At 38.5% G+C, this 16,703-nt stretch overlaps 1 protein-coding gene across 9 annotated transcripts in view; it reads right to left on the bottom strand.

Annotated features, from left to right (window-relative positions):
• SLIT3 (slit guidance ligand 3) overlaps window positions 1-16,703 on the bottom strand; it is a 468,187-nt gene that overhangs the window by 205,726 nt on the left and 245,758 nt on the right. The window lies entirely within an intron of this gene.

Consider the following 16,703-nt stretch of genomic DNA (forward strand, 5'->3'; position numbering starts at 1 on the left):
ATGTCTGTGGTGGTTCGATGCCTCTCTGCATTGTTACTGGTCCCATCTGGTAGCCCTTTCTATTGAAAGATTTCTGACTAAATACAGATTCTGTCTAACTGCATCAGGGAGAGCAATCCAGTGACAAAAAGCATTATACACATGCACACTTAAAACACTATTTTGCTTCAAAACGTGTAATTTAATATTTGGATGGTGAAGTTCTCTCATTTGTCTCCCTGTATGCACATGATTTAAATGTATTTTGCAATAGATGTGGATACAGCAAGACAGCTACATCTGTCTCCTCTGCTTAAAAGAATTAAAGTTGTAATTTAAAATTCAGTGATTACATTTTCTGACATCTGATCCCTTAAATTTTACACTTAAAGAAATAAAATTACATATCTAGTCACATGCATGTAAAATGTCTGCATTTTATGAAAAAAAATAGATGCAAGTTCCTGACTCTGTTACTGCCCTTTGCACAGCATAAACTTTGGATTTGGTGAGGCAGAGACCTTTTGTACTATGTGGGTAAAGTATCTTGAATAAAGGTACAACGACTACCCTGTAGTTTCTGATTTTTATTAAAAAAAAATAAAAAATATATATATGGAACTATAGCAAATATATTACACCCATGTCTAGTATGGTTGTATGGTTTCACCAACTATTTTCCAATTACCTGCTGTATTTTTTAGTCTAAATAAACATTTGCAGCAATTTTCTTATTATACAACAATAAAGCACAAACAGCAAATATAATCTTTATGAACCCCTTTAAAGACAAAGTTTGATCTGCTAACATTGAGCATCCTGGATATGTACATCTTTGACAATCATGGGAAACCTACCCTTTGTGATGTAGTCTGTATCAGTGAACATTGTATTTTTTATAAATTAAAGTACAGGAAAACCCACGTTTCTTTAATGTCTACTAAAAACCTTAGCAACCATAAAGCCCAAACTAAGGTTCTTTGTAGCATTTGCTAACTTTGAAGAACTTTGTGAATTTGGCAAAACTTGGGCAATGTCTCAAATACTGACAGACACCGGGGTGTAAAATCCTCCAAATGGGATTGTTCTGTGTGTAGGAGTTCATGAACAGCATAAATACATATCTGGATAAATTTATGCATACGTATTTATATTCTCTCTGTTTCTTTGACCCACCTGCAAAAGATCTTAAAACCTCTCTATTTTTGAATCCTGAGAAGACTTGTCCTGATATCCCTGTTTAACTGACAAAAATTTGTTGCTCAAACAGAAGGGATAGTGCATTTTGAAGAGGAATAAATTTCAAATGAGTTAAATACATTGCTGCCTGCATGATTAAGTACTTTACACTTAGCTTTATTAAGCAGAAGGTTGGCAGACACTAAGATGATGAGGAGAAAGGAGCCTCAACTTGAGAATCAGCTCCCTCTCCTTCTACGGGAAGCACTATATATTGCACAATTTTTATTGGAGTTACACTATGATATTGATTTTTCTGCCAAATACACTAAAATAAGCAAATAAACTCACAGTCTGCTGCTCTCAAAGCCTCCTGATTAAAGGGATCTCTTGGTAGGTATTGTTTTTTTAAAAAACTGCTACTCTCATAGATTGATTTTTGTTGGAAAAGCATAATGACCATTTTAATCATATTTCCACAGGTCCAGTCATGTCACTGCCAACAACCAGGTTTAGTCTGTGCTGTGTGATCGATGCACAGGATCACAGCAAGGGAAACCTCTCAGTGCTCAGAAGACACACACTTAGCAGGACTATCAGTAAATAGGGAACATATTCATTAGTGATACACCCTGATTCCATGGCCCATGAACCAATTCCTCACAGTCTCTGGGGTGAGACTCTCATGTTTAATGCTCCTTTGTCACAGAGCTCATGTCTCCTGGTGTCTATCACACCAACACATTCACATCTGCTTTGAAACATGAGAATTTCTTCTCAAAAGGAGGAGAACTGCTAGTTGTCTTAAAATTAGGTTTTAAGATCCTCTGCCTCCCTATTTATTTCTCTGTGTGTAAAGATGGAAATCCTATTTCTCTGCATCTGTACAGCACCCTGGTGAGCGGTTCGGTCAAGTATAGAAATTTGAGGATTTAAATCTAAATGTCTTCCTTCCAAGACAAACTGGTAAGTTTAAAGTTCTGGGAAAAGTTTAAGTAAAGTCTTTCAGAAAGCCAAGGTGTTCAGCACGTATTTTTATGCTTATGAAGACCAAACAAACTGGTCCTTATCACAAACCCCCTGTGATAAGGACCAGCAGCCAGCTCACACACTCAGTGTGCAGCTCAAGGGGCTGAACAGACATCCTTAACATTTGTTGAGAATAACATCTCACTTGAATAAAATTAACCATATGCAGAGAAGATAAAATTCCAACTTAAAAAAACACAAAAAGGAAAAAAAAAAGAAAAAAAGCCCCAATATTTCAGAACAGGTGGAACCTACATTTCCCTGAGGAATGTTGTGACACCGCTCCCATCTCTCCATCACTGCATTCTGAACGGAGCACTCTGGCACACGGAGCACAGGTCAGCTACCTGAGACACACCTCACCTGCTTACAGGAGCATTTTTAAAAATGGTCTGGGGCTGCTGAAGCCTTGATTCAGATTTAAATGCCACCTCTATTTGTCAGTACTCATAGCCTTTCTAGAAAAATCTTTTCCTCGAGATTACAAATGGGTTGTTGTGCACGTAGTGGTGCAACGTACTGGTGGTAAAAGGTCAGACAACACAAACTCAGATTTAAGAGGCAATTTTAAAAATACATGGAAAAAATTACTTTTCATACCTGCATTTACTGTGTCTTTTGAAGGAATACAGCACTAGGCTCAGACTTTATCTGAAATTACCAAGCTATTTGCCTCTGACCAAAACACGTTCTCACAGAGAATTCACAGAGAATCAAATATTGAGATGCTGAAGGAAGAACGAAACCACAGTAACTGAGCTGTGTGACACCTTCAGTTTTGCTGAGGTACATAGATACCCGACTTTAATTTGGGCCAAAGTGTTTGGGTTGAATGCTGAATCTGTCATGCATTAGACACAAAGCACTGAAGCTGAGCAGACCCAAACTCGGAGCTGGGTGATGCTGTCAGCACAGGGCTGGGACACCCAGCAGCTCCCTGAGATTGAATTATCCAGGCTGACCCCACCTGGGGGGCTCCAGGGATCCCCGAGCTCCGTGACAGGCAATTAGCGAGCACACAATGCCGAGAGATAGCGACAGCAATACCAGGAGACCTCCGAGAACACAGCAAAGCACTCAAGCAAGGAAAATACTGAATGGACAATTGGGATTTAGGTGGAGTGTGACACAGACAAATGCTTATAAACAATCCAAGAATTTATAAAAGTCTTTGGAGGAAAAGACATCTTTCATGTGGCAGAGCTATAATACATAAAGCCATATGTATTAATGTAATTTGGCTCTAATGTGGACTCAATAACTACTTATTGGATAACAGTAGTTATTTGACTCAATAACTACTCTCAGTTTTTATTGAAAAGCAGGAAAATTATGTGACTACATTATATGCAACTGATTGATAAAACTTAAAATTGATGTTTTAAAGGAAAGAAACCAAACAGCTTAGACACAAATCACCTTTTTAAGGAATGAGGAATAATGCTGCATCCTAACAGATTTATATCACAGAAGAATCTATGGCTTGGCTAAAATACCACTTTAAATGTTTAAAACACCTTTTCCCTGTCAGAGTGTAACTCTGGCTTATCCATTTAGACTAGTGCATTACCTACCATAAATAAGAGTTAAATTTCAAATATTATGTAGAAGGAATAGGGTTTTACAAGGTTGATATTCTTTGAAATAATCTTTTAAATAGCAAGCCTTGAAGGTTTTGATCACAACAATAAGGAATATTTAATTTTCAAATGCATTTAGAGATAAAACCCCCCAGAAACAAAGCTGATATAATTTTACCATGTTAGTACTTTTAAGATTTTTTTAAACACAAAACCATTCATTAAAGAACATTAAAGAATTGAATTCATGCAGGTTGAAATTTACCCAAACTGAAATAATCTATTTTTTTATTAACAGTAAAAAAATTACTGGTTTAAACAATATATTTGCATTAATAGCAAGATTTCTTCACAGCACACCAGCTATATAAGAGATTTCAGCATTTTTTCTGCAATTAGCCTCACATTCACAAAGAAGAGGCCCTTCAAGCATCTACATTTAACAATAATGGACTTTATAACCAGTGATTTGTACTTCATTCAGCAAGGGATTTTTTTTTCCCATTTTCAAACACTACCAAGGCCACTGCAGAGCTCAAGTGCTATTCTGTTTTTTAATTATACTGTGACAGTAGTTAAATTACTATAACCTCTTTCTATATTTTGCCCAAAATCTACTTAGAAATTTAAATAAAAGCCAGTATTAATGACTACTGTAATATATACTGTTCAAATTTCTTTCTTATATTTCACATTTAGCATAAAAAAGCAGTGTTATAATAGTTACACATTTAAAGTTTACTGTTACTGATATAAAGTTACTGTACTACTGTTATAGATTGTATCTACACTTGCAGAGAAAAAACTAGGCAGAAGCCATTTCCTAATTAAGGAAAGACTTGTATTTTTAACAGACATATCCATGCTAAAGGTACTGTATCACCGAAATATTTAAAGGAATTTCAGTAGTGATTTCTCAGGAAGATAAATGCACTGTAAATTATTATAGAATCATTTTCAGAAAAGATTTAATTTTGCTAATTATATCTCCAAAAGAATCTCTGTTTGGACAACATTTTTGCCCTTCAATTTCCTTTTTGTTTCTAATACAGACTTGCTGGTTCTATGTCATCCCTTTCCTGTAAAGTTTGTACTCTAGTATTTAAGTTCTTCCATAACTTGTGAGAATTAGAGAGACACTCTACAACATTTATTGCCCTTAAGTAATTTCAAGGTTATTAACATAGCTAAGGCAAGTGACACCAACACATCTATTTAAAATTTCTCACAAACCAAACTGAAGTCCTTATCCTTGTATTAATTTATAAGGAAGCCCCAATGAATGGGGAAAGATGGTGTTTTGAAGTAATAATAAATTCAATTAAATTGAAATAATGTGAAGTTCTTTCAATGTAGCTTTTAATGCATTATTTCCCCTTTTAATTTTTACTCTTTATTTATGCTTCACTTAAATCACTCTCTAAGAGCTTGCTTATATTAGAAAATCTAAAAGATTGATACAGCTGCTGTGATCAAGCTGCAGGCTCACCCTTAGATTTTTACAAGTGTTCCAAAATTCCCTTCTTTTTTTGTTTCCCAAGGATACGGTTTTGCCAAAAGCTGTGGTTGAGGCTTTGTGCAGAAACAGCTCATCTGCCTGAAATAATTGGGCAGAGTCATATTCTCTGTCTTCAGTTTTCATAGCCAACCTGTGCTGCCAGGTTCTTAAATTCAAGGAGGGAGGAATATCTGATTTGAAGGGGAAGAGTTGCTTCTAAATAATTATTCTGCAGACTATTCAAAATTACTAAATATTTACTCTGAGTATTTGTATTGCATTAACTCACAAATCAAAATGCTGCTGTCACAAAATAACCAAAATATCAGCTCAGAGCAAAACTTCAGTGGCAAACGAACATGGAGGCTCCTCCTGCTGCAAGGACAAATACACACAAACACGAGATTTCCTTTCAATATCAGGTGCTTTAGAACATTTTTTTTTTCTTTTTTTAACTCTCTCTGGTTGCTGATGTAACAAATAGTGCATACCAAGCACAGAAATGGCTGTCTCCATAGCAATTGGGGCAGGTTTCGCCGTTTCCCTAGTTACTCTTGACTGATAACCATCTGTTGTTCTCCTCTGCCACAGCCCCAAAGGGGAAAAGGGGAAGAAAAGAGGAAGATAAAATGGGTGTTTGAGAAAATGAAAGTTACTTACTGTCGTGTTTTTTACAGTTTTAGAAGGTTTGCACTTACTTAATTTTTTATTTATTGTTATGTTCAGTTGACAAGTGTCAAGTACCACACGTAAAGGAAAGTTCTAGTTCAGAATGTTACTGACCAGTGACCTTATTAATAGGAAATCATACTAGGGAATTAGATTAGGAATATTAATAGGAAACCATATCATTAGGGACAGTATTATGAAACTGGAAAATCTGAAAGAGAGGTACCTGCATAGAAAACATTCCGTTTTTTAAACTAAATAAGGAGTAAATGTTAGTAATGTGCAAAGGGCACGGGGCAGAGGAGGTGTGGGTGGTTCCATCCACCCAGCTGCTGCAGGTGGAATAGGAACTGCTGCCTTCCAGCCCTGACTCTGCTCATCTGGGGCTGTTCCTTCCATCACAGCCTGAGCCCCTGCCTCCTCTCGGGTGTTTCTGGTGGGGAAGGGAGCCTCAGACACCTGAAATCTGCAGCTGCCCGTGCCCCATCCCGACTCCAGCACGGTTGAATCATCTCAGTGAATTCCTCACCCAAAATTTGTGCCCTGTGAGCAAGGCCAGTGCTTACACAGGCTCATGCACCATCATGGCATCACTTCTGTGGAACTAACAGCACATAAGCCACTCTCATTTCCAAGGCAAAACAAACAAGCCCCCACAGGCGAGCTGTTACCGCCCATCAATACGGCAGCATCAACTTGGATTCGCGTTTTCTCCTTAAAATCATTCCGTGCGTATGTTCCCTGCTGCAACAAATTCATTACAGAACCAAAACTTCAAAAGAAAGACCCAGAATGCTCCAGCCCTTCCTATTAAAAAGTGGATCAGCTGTCAAAGACAGACAAAATTTGTTCGGAGCCATTGCCATTTTTAAAACGGGCTGCAAGAAACTCTCCAGTGTGACACAACAAGGCTGGTGCTCTGCTGGCTCCTGGCCACATGTCCTGTTCTGGACACGGGTGACACTCCTGCTGCCCCCAGGACACCAGTGCAGGTTGTCCTGGCACTGCCCGTGAGCCCGGCCCGCGCTGGTGGCACAGGAACGCGCAGAGCTCCTTGTGGGACTGTTAACAGGGACACTTAGCAAAAAGCACGGTAATTCTGGTGATCTTTGTTGCTGACACATTTTTGTGTTTAAAAAACTCAGGTTTGAGAGGAAAATTAAGGCTCTCCTGCCTTTGAGTAGCTTGGACTTGACCAGCAAACATGAAAATGTGTTGGGGCACAGAGGCTGTGGCAGAGGGCGAGTGAGGAGCAGGGAGGGTGAAGGTGCCCAGGGCAAGGCCCAAAAGTGCTGTTTTTTACACAGTTAGGGGGTGACAGAGCAAAAGGAAATCTGCACATTTGATCTCCAGACATCTGTCCCCACTGAAATCCCATATCACATTAGATTAATTTTATTACCCACAGTCATACAATCACTTGTGATATGTTCTTCTAGCTCTTAGGACAAAAATACCAAACCACTAAATATTGGGAGTATATGGAAGAGTGTCAGCCTTGCTGCATGGCTGGTAAATTTGGGAAAAATACTGAATTTTTTTTGGTAACTTTTTTTCCTTGTAAAATTAGAACATTAATATTAAAACCTTGTGGATAATATCCAATTAACAGCTTGCAGTTATAAATGGTAGTTTATTAGTATTACACACCAGTAAGTTTTCAATCAAAGCCTGTTTTATCAGACTGTTTTTGAAAAAACAAAAATGTCCAGTTAAAGCTGGAGAAGGAATCACAGTTCTAAATATCTCCACATCCCATTTTGGATTGGGGGACTCTTTTCAACATGGTCCTACTCAGTTCCCCAAGCAATTCCCACAGCCACTGGAGAACAGTTAACAAATTACGTATTTCGAGACACTGCATTAATTTAAAATCATTCTGATAGGGGTTTCCAGCACTGGCCATGCTTAACACAGGCTCAGAAGCTTTTCTAAGGGCTTCCAAATCAGGCCATTTCATCTTTAATACAGCTGTGGGTTCCTGTTTTAGGATGAATAAGTGGCATCTCCAGATGAAAAGCAGGGTTGGAGGGTGTGCTTCCAGGATTTGGCTTTGTTCTACCCGTTTTTCCTATACTGATCAGGCAACAGCAGCTTGCTTTTGAGACATGGAATTTATCCCCTTCTAGTAATTTCTGTTGTAAAATTGGCCACTGACAAACTCACCAACTAAAGAATAAGTGTTTTGAATTACTTTAAGACAAGGAGCCATTTGGCTTATTTACAGTTCTGTGTTGTTCACTCATGACCTGCCTGGGTATTATCAGAGGTTTTGTTTTAAACAGAAAAATGTTCCTAATGACATGCAGCTCCAAATTCTGACTCCTAACCATTTCTCTGCTTTGCTGGTTGATCTCTCAGGCCAGCTGAGGAAAAGCAGCAGCCACAAGTACCTCATATACAACTACAGCCCTGTGCTGTTGCCCTCTTACTGACACAAAACAGGGCTGGCAATGGAGACCATAGAAACCTTTGAAATTTGTTTTCCAGTGGTTGCCTCAATGCATATGCAAAGCCCTGATCCTGTGATTTTAAGCCTTTATATTTGTCAATTCTTAGTATCACATCCCATTTTGCAAGACAGAGCTGTGGCTGACTTGTAATCAGTTCTAGATCAGCGTATGGGTGAGTTTAGATGAATCGGTGCTAAGGGTGAGAGAGACACATTGGAATTCAGCCTGAACCTCACAAGCCTTTAGGACACTTACATCAAACTTCATTCTCACTACTCGAGGTAATGAATTCAAGTTCCCCATCCAGAGTCCCACTGGAATTACTTTTACAGTCTGATTCTATACCTCATTGCCCCAAATTTGCTTGTTCTCCTACATGATTTCCAACAAATAAGTTAATATATGCTTTGGGTTACTGCATTACCTGCTAATGCTACAAAAACTGTAATGAAAGGGTGAAGTCTTGCTGTGTGCTTCTATATGCTGATTTATATTTGCAGTAAGTTTATAAAAATAGTCCTCCACACTTTCCTAAACACTCTTTGTGCTTATATACATAATTTAGGTAGTTACATATCCATGTATTTTTATATGAATAAACAAATAACACTTCCATTAGACTAGGAATAGTGGGAAAGGGCTCCAGTAAGCACTAAAATCTGCTATTCTGTCACATAAAATGAGGTCTCTCATTCAAGAGTCCTGAGCAGGCCAGCCTGCAGCTGACTCCTTATTATCTCCATTGCTGAGGTCCACTCATAGACATGGAGTGTTTGTTGGGCAGTTGAACATGAACTTGAAGGCCTATTCTTCATCCCTGAGTAGCTTTCCATATCCATATCCAAATGAATCATCCTGTGTCATGTTTTTGAAAATGTCACACCAGCTCTGCCTCTGTGACTTGTGGTCCCCCCTGCCACCACACTCCTTTGCCTACACCAGGTCTAGAACACTTCCCAAAATCACCTCTGCTCTCAGTGAAACACCTGCACCTAACAAATTAAAGCCTAAAACACTTATAAAGAGCTAACCAGAACAAGAATTGTTTTGAAAAATAACCAGTTTCTTGAACAAAAAAGAGGAAATCTTTACGAAAAGTAAAACAAAACCTCAAAAATACTGTAGGAATCAAAGTAAGTTACCTGATAGATTAAATGGGTATCAAAACCAACGTTCTTCTTTGTTATCTAGGCACTTAGTAATTACATCAGTTTTTAAATACTTTGAAAAGTGTTCTGGAATTAACAGCAAACTGGATCCCAGATGACAAAAAAAGCCATTTTGCTTTACTGTTTTCAAGGCAGCCAAATTCACATCATCTGTGAAATGTTTTTCACCCGGGGTAAGGACAGCAATCCATCCTGCAGATTTATGTTTACAAGCACTTTGGAACAAATGTTCTATTTGAACACCCATATGAACCATAAGCACCCAATATGTTTGGATGACTACATTCAGTTTTTGTTAGCAGATCTTCCCAAACAATGTTTTACCAAATCAATGTGGCACTGCCACGTATCTTTCAGAAACATGGCATGGAGCATATGTGACAGCTCTTGTGCATATTCACCAGGGAGTTTCTTTCCACCTACATGTACCCATAGGTCTGCTTCTTTTAATTCATAAAAACAAATGGCATCCACTTCTTTATGGCATTTTTGGGATGGCTGTAGCATTTGAGTCCCTCACCCTTTAATTTTTATTCCTCCTCCCCAGAGCTGTCAGCAGCGCCATGAGGTTTTACAAAATTTCAGGAACTGAACTCATCTCTTCCAGTTCCACTAACCTACATAATTTCCAAATTAAAATGTTCTGCTCTGGGACAGATATAGTACTAATGTAAAGCATAGAGGAGGAAGAGTTTACATCAAACACTGAACACAGTGCATAATTACTGATGTTATTATTGCCACAGAGCACCTTTACAAAGACACAGGTAAAGGATGTATAACAGCACTGATGTTTTACTGAGCAGCAGTGCTTAAAAGATAAAAAATCATCAAAACCCTACTGGTATATCCTCACATAAGCTTAATTCTTGGGAAGAGCTGAAAAGCAGGCTGCAGGTGCTGAGGTCTTTGAGCTTTTCTTGTGGATTGCCAATCTCCTGGAGAGATCAGCTGCTGGGAAAGGAATAACTCGACCCAGGAGCTGAAACATCACAGTGCAAAAACTCAAGTAGCAAGGGACAACCATAATCTCCAAAACAACATAAAGTGCAAGAACAGGAGGACAGGTCACCTCCAAAGGGATTTATTCCATCTTGCAGGAGATCTGAGTGACTTAAAACTCTGTACTTACCTATAAATGCAGGACTTGTAATGAATGTAAGTGTTAAAGAATTATTACATTAAAAATTGGTTAAAACAGCACCCTGAGGTAAATGCATACCCAATTTAAAAACAAAAATATGGATAGAAGATGGCTTACTGTTAGACATATGATTAGTATTATCAAATAATTTTTGTACTTCTGATATCAACAGAAAATACTGTAGAGGCAGATTTATGTACAGAATTTCCTAGAAGTTAAAGACTACAATATTTTTCTCTGCAAACTGTTCTTTTAATTTTATTTTTTTTAAAGAAAAGTACTTCCTTTTGAAGTCATTACAACAACCTTCAAGTCATCCTAGACATTGTGATTTCTTAAATATAAATGCTTACCTGTCTGAAATGTTCTTTCACATTTACTCACTCGCCACTGAATAAGGATTCTACAAGCCTAACAAACTTGAAGCCACTATCAAAGAATCTTAAAAATTAACTTATCCAGATGATTTTGAAATTTCCTTGCTAGATGGTGTATATTTTATTAGTATTTTTTCCTGACATTAGTCCATAAATACATTCACACAGAGACATCTATTTCCTCTGCCACCGCTGTCATGACAAAAAGGACACCACGTGCAAGAAAACTTGTACTCCCAGGTAGGATTAGGCAGCAAGTTTTGATGACAAGAGCACACCAGTTACCTCACCTGACCCTTCAGACAAAACCTCAAAAACCTAATTCATACCTAGAAGTGACAGCACTGAAATAAAACAGCCACAAAAAAGCCCTGCCCCAATTTTTTTCTTTCTTGCATTCAAAGCAACAAATTTTTTTTGTAAGTAGGAAAAGAGGATACCTGAACAATTGGCTTCACAGGACACTTCTCCCATCCTTCTCAGTCACTGTCCTGAGAGCGCTGCTTATTCCCCAACTTATTGTGAAGGGCTGGCTGCTCCCCCTCCCTGCCTGAACATTAACCCTTGGTTTTCAGCTGCTCCTCAGGAAGGGAGAGCACCTCACCCCTGAAAAGCAGCGAGAGCTGAAAACCAAACTGAAAATCCACCCCCAACCCCCTGCTCAAATGGTTCAGATAATTGTGAGTCCCCCTTACTCAGTGAATTATTTCAGGCAAACCACTTGACCTCTTTGCAGCAGTCATTTTCCCTCTAAGACTGGGTTTAAAAGCAGGACCTAATCAATAGCTGTTGCTGCATATGACCTGAGTTTAAGCATATAAATTAAATACTAAATAAAGTAGGTTCAAGGGTGAAACTCCCATACCAGGCAACAGAAGGGTCACACAAAAAAAAGGGGGAAAAAGTCAATCTCATTTCTAAAGCTAATTTTCACACCAGAAAGCTCCATTTCCCACCCCATGCCACAGAAAGCCATTTTTAAGGTGTATGGGAGAATCCTGTTCTGCTGCCCTGAGAGGCAGGCTGAGTGCTTTATGCTGGGCTCCTGGAAATGCAGCAAGAACTGCTTATGGGCTTCTTAAAGCAAATCATTTGCCTTAAGATTTCCTGTGTACCACAGTTTTATACAGCCCATTATCTTTTTAAATGAGTTAAATTTTAGGGTTTGGAGGTTTGGTTTTGGGTTGGGGGTTTTCTGAGGGGTTTTTTTGAAAAGCACCTCTCTATATTCTAGCATTAAGTTTTCGTGACTGCTGTATAAGCAACTTGTGATTGACAGGATATTGATGCAGAATTTATATAGGGAAATAATATTGATTGTTCATTCATGAAACTCTGCTGTTCCATCAAATAAACAATTCCAAAATCCTTGTTTTCCCTGGTCAAACAAGAGAAAGGAAGAAGAATCCTAAGTGTGAAAATGTACCTTGAACAAACTGTATGTACATTACTGCAGTGCTTACTGTGCTGCTCAATGAGTTGGAAAAATAACTCCAAAAAGAGCTTTAAAAAACCCACAAAAGACTGGAGCAGAGGTTACTTCCACATGAAGATGGAATTCTCTCATTTGTTTCTTTGACATTTATGGGACTACCAAAGGGTAAACAAAAGCAAAATTAGATACCACAGGCCTTTGGTAGGGAAAGAAAAAGTGGAGGGAAATGATATTCAGCAGCAGAAATCAGCTGTACAAATGAGACCATCATCTCACAGATTTTTCCACTGCTGCTGTCTCCACTCACCCTGTGTCATCTGGTCTTAAACAAAAGGGGTTTTATTCTTGCCTACCTCAAAGCTATTATACTAAAGCCATTCTCAGCTTTGCACCTAGATAATCAACTTTATTTCTATTAATCTCATAACAGATATCTGAGTGCCCGAGAATTCCCTCTGTGCTTCGCTCAGGTTTAGATCTTTATTTTATAAAGGAAGAAAACACTGCAGATCCAAGCAAAAAACTGCTGGTTTTTATTTTTAATAAAACAAAGACTCTCCATAGGATCTTCTTAATATCCATGTAGGATTTACATGACCTGAGCTGCTTTTGAGGACATTTTCAAGTGATGCAGCAATTGAGCTGTTTAAAAGGACTCTATAACATCCCTTGCTGTACAAACACAGTGAGCATATGTTCATATAAAAACAATTTGTGATGAAAAAACTCTACAACACAGTTATATCATTACAGTTTAATATTTTTCTTTCAAGGCATATCAATTTTGTATTGAATTGAATTGCAGGTGGCTTTGTTTTCCTACATTTTATCTCATGGAGTCACCCAACTGCAGGATAGCAAAGTCATGGAGCAGACTGAAACACTGAATGAGAAATGTAATCATTCCCTTCTGGGCTCTAAATGTGGCAAGAAGCTGCACAGGCTTGTTTTAAATAGGCAGCTTTGCTCTCACACAGAAATCTGCAGCTGAGTTGAGGGCTTGGGTCAAGAAAAAAGCTGCAGCTGAGGTAAGAGTTGGGGTCAAAAGCAGGGGACATCCATCTTATTTTGTGGTCAAGGAAGAGTGGTGCAGGAAATCTGGTCCTCCAATCAATTACTGAAATTAATTTTTGAACCTAAGTCATTGCCTTCTGGGAAAACAGGGATCCATTTACTTACCTGTTTTTGCATAGTGTTTGCATCACTTTTATAAATCAAGTTAGATTAAAAACAATAATTGTGTTATCCAGAAAAAGGGCTGAGGTATTAATGAAGAATTCAAGAAGTTTTATTAATACAATCACACAATGGCTTGGGTTGGAAGGGACCTTAAAGATCACTCACTTCCACCTCCCCTGCCATGGGACACCTTGAACAGTACAGCAAATCCAGGCACATTGTTGCCTACTTACAAAACCAAGTATCAGAATTGAATCACAGTGAAACAAAAACAAGTGGAGACCCCAGAAACCGAGTGCCTCTGCCTTGAAAGCTGAAAATCAAGTGTGTCTCCAAAACAGCTTCTGAGCAGGAGATCAGCACTCCTGCACTCCATGTCCTCTGGGAGATCTCCATGGGCACAGAACTGTGCTGCCAGGCCATTCCCAGCCCAGGGATCCAGCAGGCTCTGCCCAAACCCACCCCCAAACACTTTATTCTATATTCTATATTCTATATTCTATATTCTATATTCTATATTCTATATTCTATATTCTATATTCTGTATCAGACATTTGTCACACTGACCAAAGAGCTGAAGCCAAACACGGGGGGAGAGAAAAGAAGAGTGAAAAAAAAGACAACTCAAGCTGTGGTTTTAACTTGGTCCAGCTGGGAAGGTCAAGTGGAGAAGGCAAACTCTGTTCTGCTGGTGGACAGTATTTACAGCCCCCCTTTCTCCATGGAGTCTGCACTAAAATGATGTTGCTGTGCTGTTTTGGCTAGAGACTGCACATGCTTGACCCCTCTGTGGCCAGGACAGCACCGGAATAATTTCATACAAAAGGTTTGCATTAAATGTAATGAAGCAAATGACAAAATCAATAAACCTGGAATGGTGTGACTGTCATAAAAATGATGTAAATTCAGAATTCACTCTGGTTATGAAGCTATTTAGATGCATAATTAAAAGCAGTACTATCTCCTATTTTAGAATAAAACTTCCTTTTGACAATTGTAGATGAATGCTACAGGAAATCTTCAACAAATGTATTTGAAATTAAGGCATGGCACAAAGACAGCATAAATTACACAAAGATAAACTGTAGGCATGGGTTAGCCTAAACACGTACGTAATAAAGAAAATTTGATTTTCATACTTTTTCAACTGATGTCACATCCCATTTTAATCAAGTTTTATATCAAAAGGACAGTAAAAACACTACACAGCCTGTTTTAAAATCAAGGTATTTTCTGGAGTTTGTTTCTGTCAGAGAGACTCTTGTAAGTCTATTAAAACAGAAAAGAGCCAAATCTGCTATTCATTACTCTCCATACAAAGGCAGTGCTGCAGCATGGGTGCTGCATCAAAATGTATCTGTGCTTCATTAGGATAAAAGAATAACGAGCCCAGAAAGCAGCAAGCAGAGCTCAGCAAAATAAGTAAGCAGATAAGTAATCTCTGGAAATAGCAATAGTCACCCTGACTTTTTGTAGCGGATTTCAAACCTCAGATAATGGGTCCCATTCAGGATTAGGGATGGGGTTTTCTTTTATCAAACTCTGGACCTGGAGCTTGTGATCTTGTTCAAAAAATTCCACCAATGTCCCATTTGGCTAAGTGAGTTATGTACAATTTAAATCTCCAGACGCCCGAATTTTACCTAATCAAAGAGAAATTGTAGAAGTGACCATCAAACCTGAGGTTCTGACACACAAATACTGGAATTTTTCAGTCTCCTGTGCAAAGGATTCCCATCCCTGTGTCAGCTGTGTTGTGTTCCTGATGGGAACATCCAGGTCACTTCAAACCCCACCAGTGACCACTACAGGGCTCTTTGCTGATGGCTGCAGAGGAGCCCCTCTCAGGCTGGAGAAGGCAAGAAATTATGCAAAACACAAAGCATAGGGAAGATCAGAACTGAATTTGAAGTAGAACAACTTAGGCCTGTGTGGGATACTTCATCTTTCTTGTCATCAGCATTAGGACTTTACTGTATGAGCAATTAAAGTGCAGGCTTTCAATAATGCTTGAAATACATTTCCAGTAAAGGAGAAAACAATTGGTATTTATGTTTGTCTTAGTTCTACAAGAAAGATTTAAAAATCTGTGGTTTGCCCAAAAATTAATACTAAAACCAATATATACTGCAGTGGATATCCAGAATACAGAAATTGGGTAAATCAGAATTATGAATAACCTTATTATGGAGGTAGTCAGCTCCGATTAGCTCAGAAAAATGAAAATTCAGAAAATATTAAATGCCACAGAACATACATCCTCCACTATTAAATACTCTTGGCTTATGTACTTCTATTTTATAGGTGGAACACACTTAAGAGATATTTCAGCTTTTTATTTATCTGACATTTTACTCAGGGGAAAGCAACCTTTACAGTGAGGAAATCTGTTCCTCAGGAGTGATGGTTCAGCTTTTAATAAGTTGTCACTGACAGATCCCTTGTGGCCAGTTGAGCCCACAACTATACAGACATCCATGAAAACAAACATTTCCTGAAATGCAAGTGGACAAGAGAACAGAGCAGACATCCACTCTACTTAATGCAGATGTTTTCATTTAAAAAAATAAAAAAATAAATAAATCAGCATCGCATTTTCAGTTTGTGCAACCAATCTCACGTGAAGTCCAAGTCACAGTTTAGCACATTCAACAGATTTAAGATCGTGCTGTCCTGGTTTGTCCACCTGGTGTTTCATTTATTAGTGAGGGACATGAGACAGGGGATTACATAAACTCAAATGTGTTTAAAAATGTGTTTAAATGTGTTTTAAAAGTATGGTCTGATCACACTAGCAAATATGGCACAGGTTTAGGTAGTTCACGGGATGGTTTTGGGGTTACCCAGTGCTCATCATGTGTGCTGCACACTTTGCAGGTCTGCACGTGTCTGTTCCATTGCTCCCTGATGCACAAGGGACCATCCAAGGCTGTTGGGGAATAATGCAAGCAGCAGCATTCTCATTAACAGCCCTTCTCCTAAAACAGGAATATCCTGCAGGCTGGGACCAAA

The sequence above is a fragment of the Cyanistes caeruleus genome, chromosome 15 (genome assembly GCF_971803275.1).
Source record: "Cyanistes caeruleus chromosome 15, bCyaCae1.hap1.1, whole genome shotgun sequence".
Lineage (NCBI taxonomy): Eukaryota > Metazoa > Chordata > Aves > Passeriformes > Paridae > Cyanistes > Cyanistes caeruleus.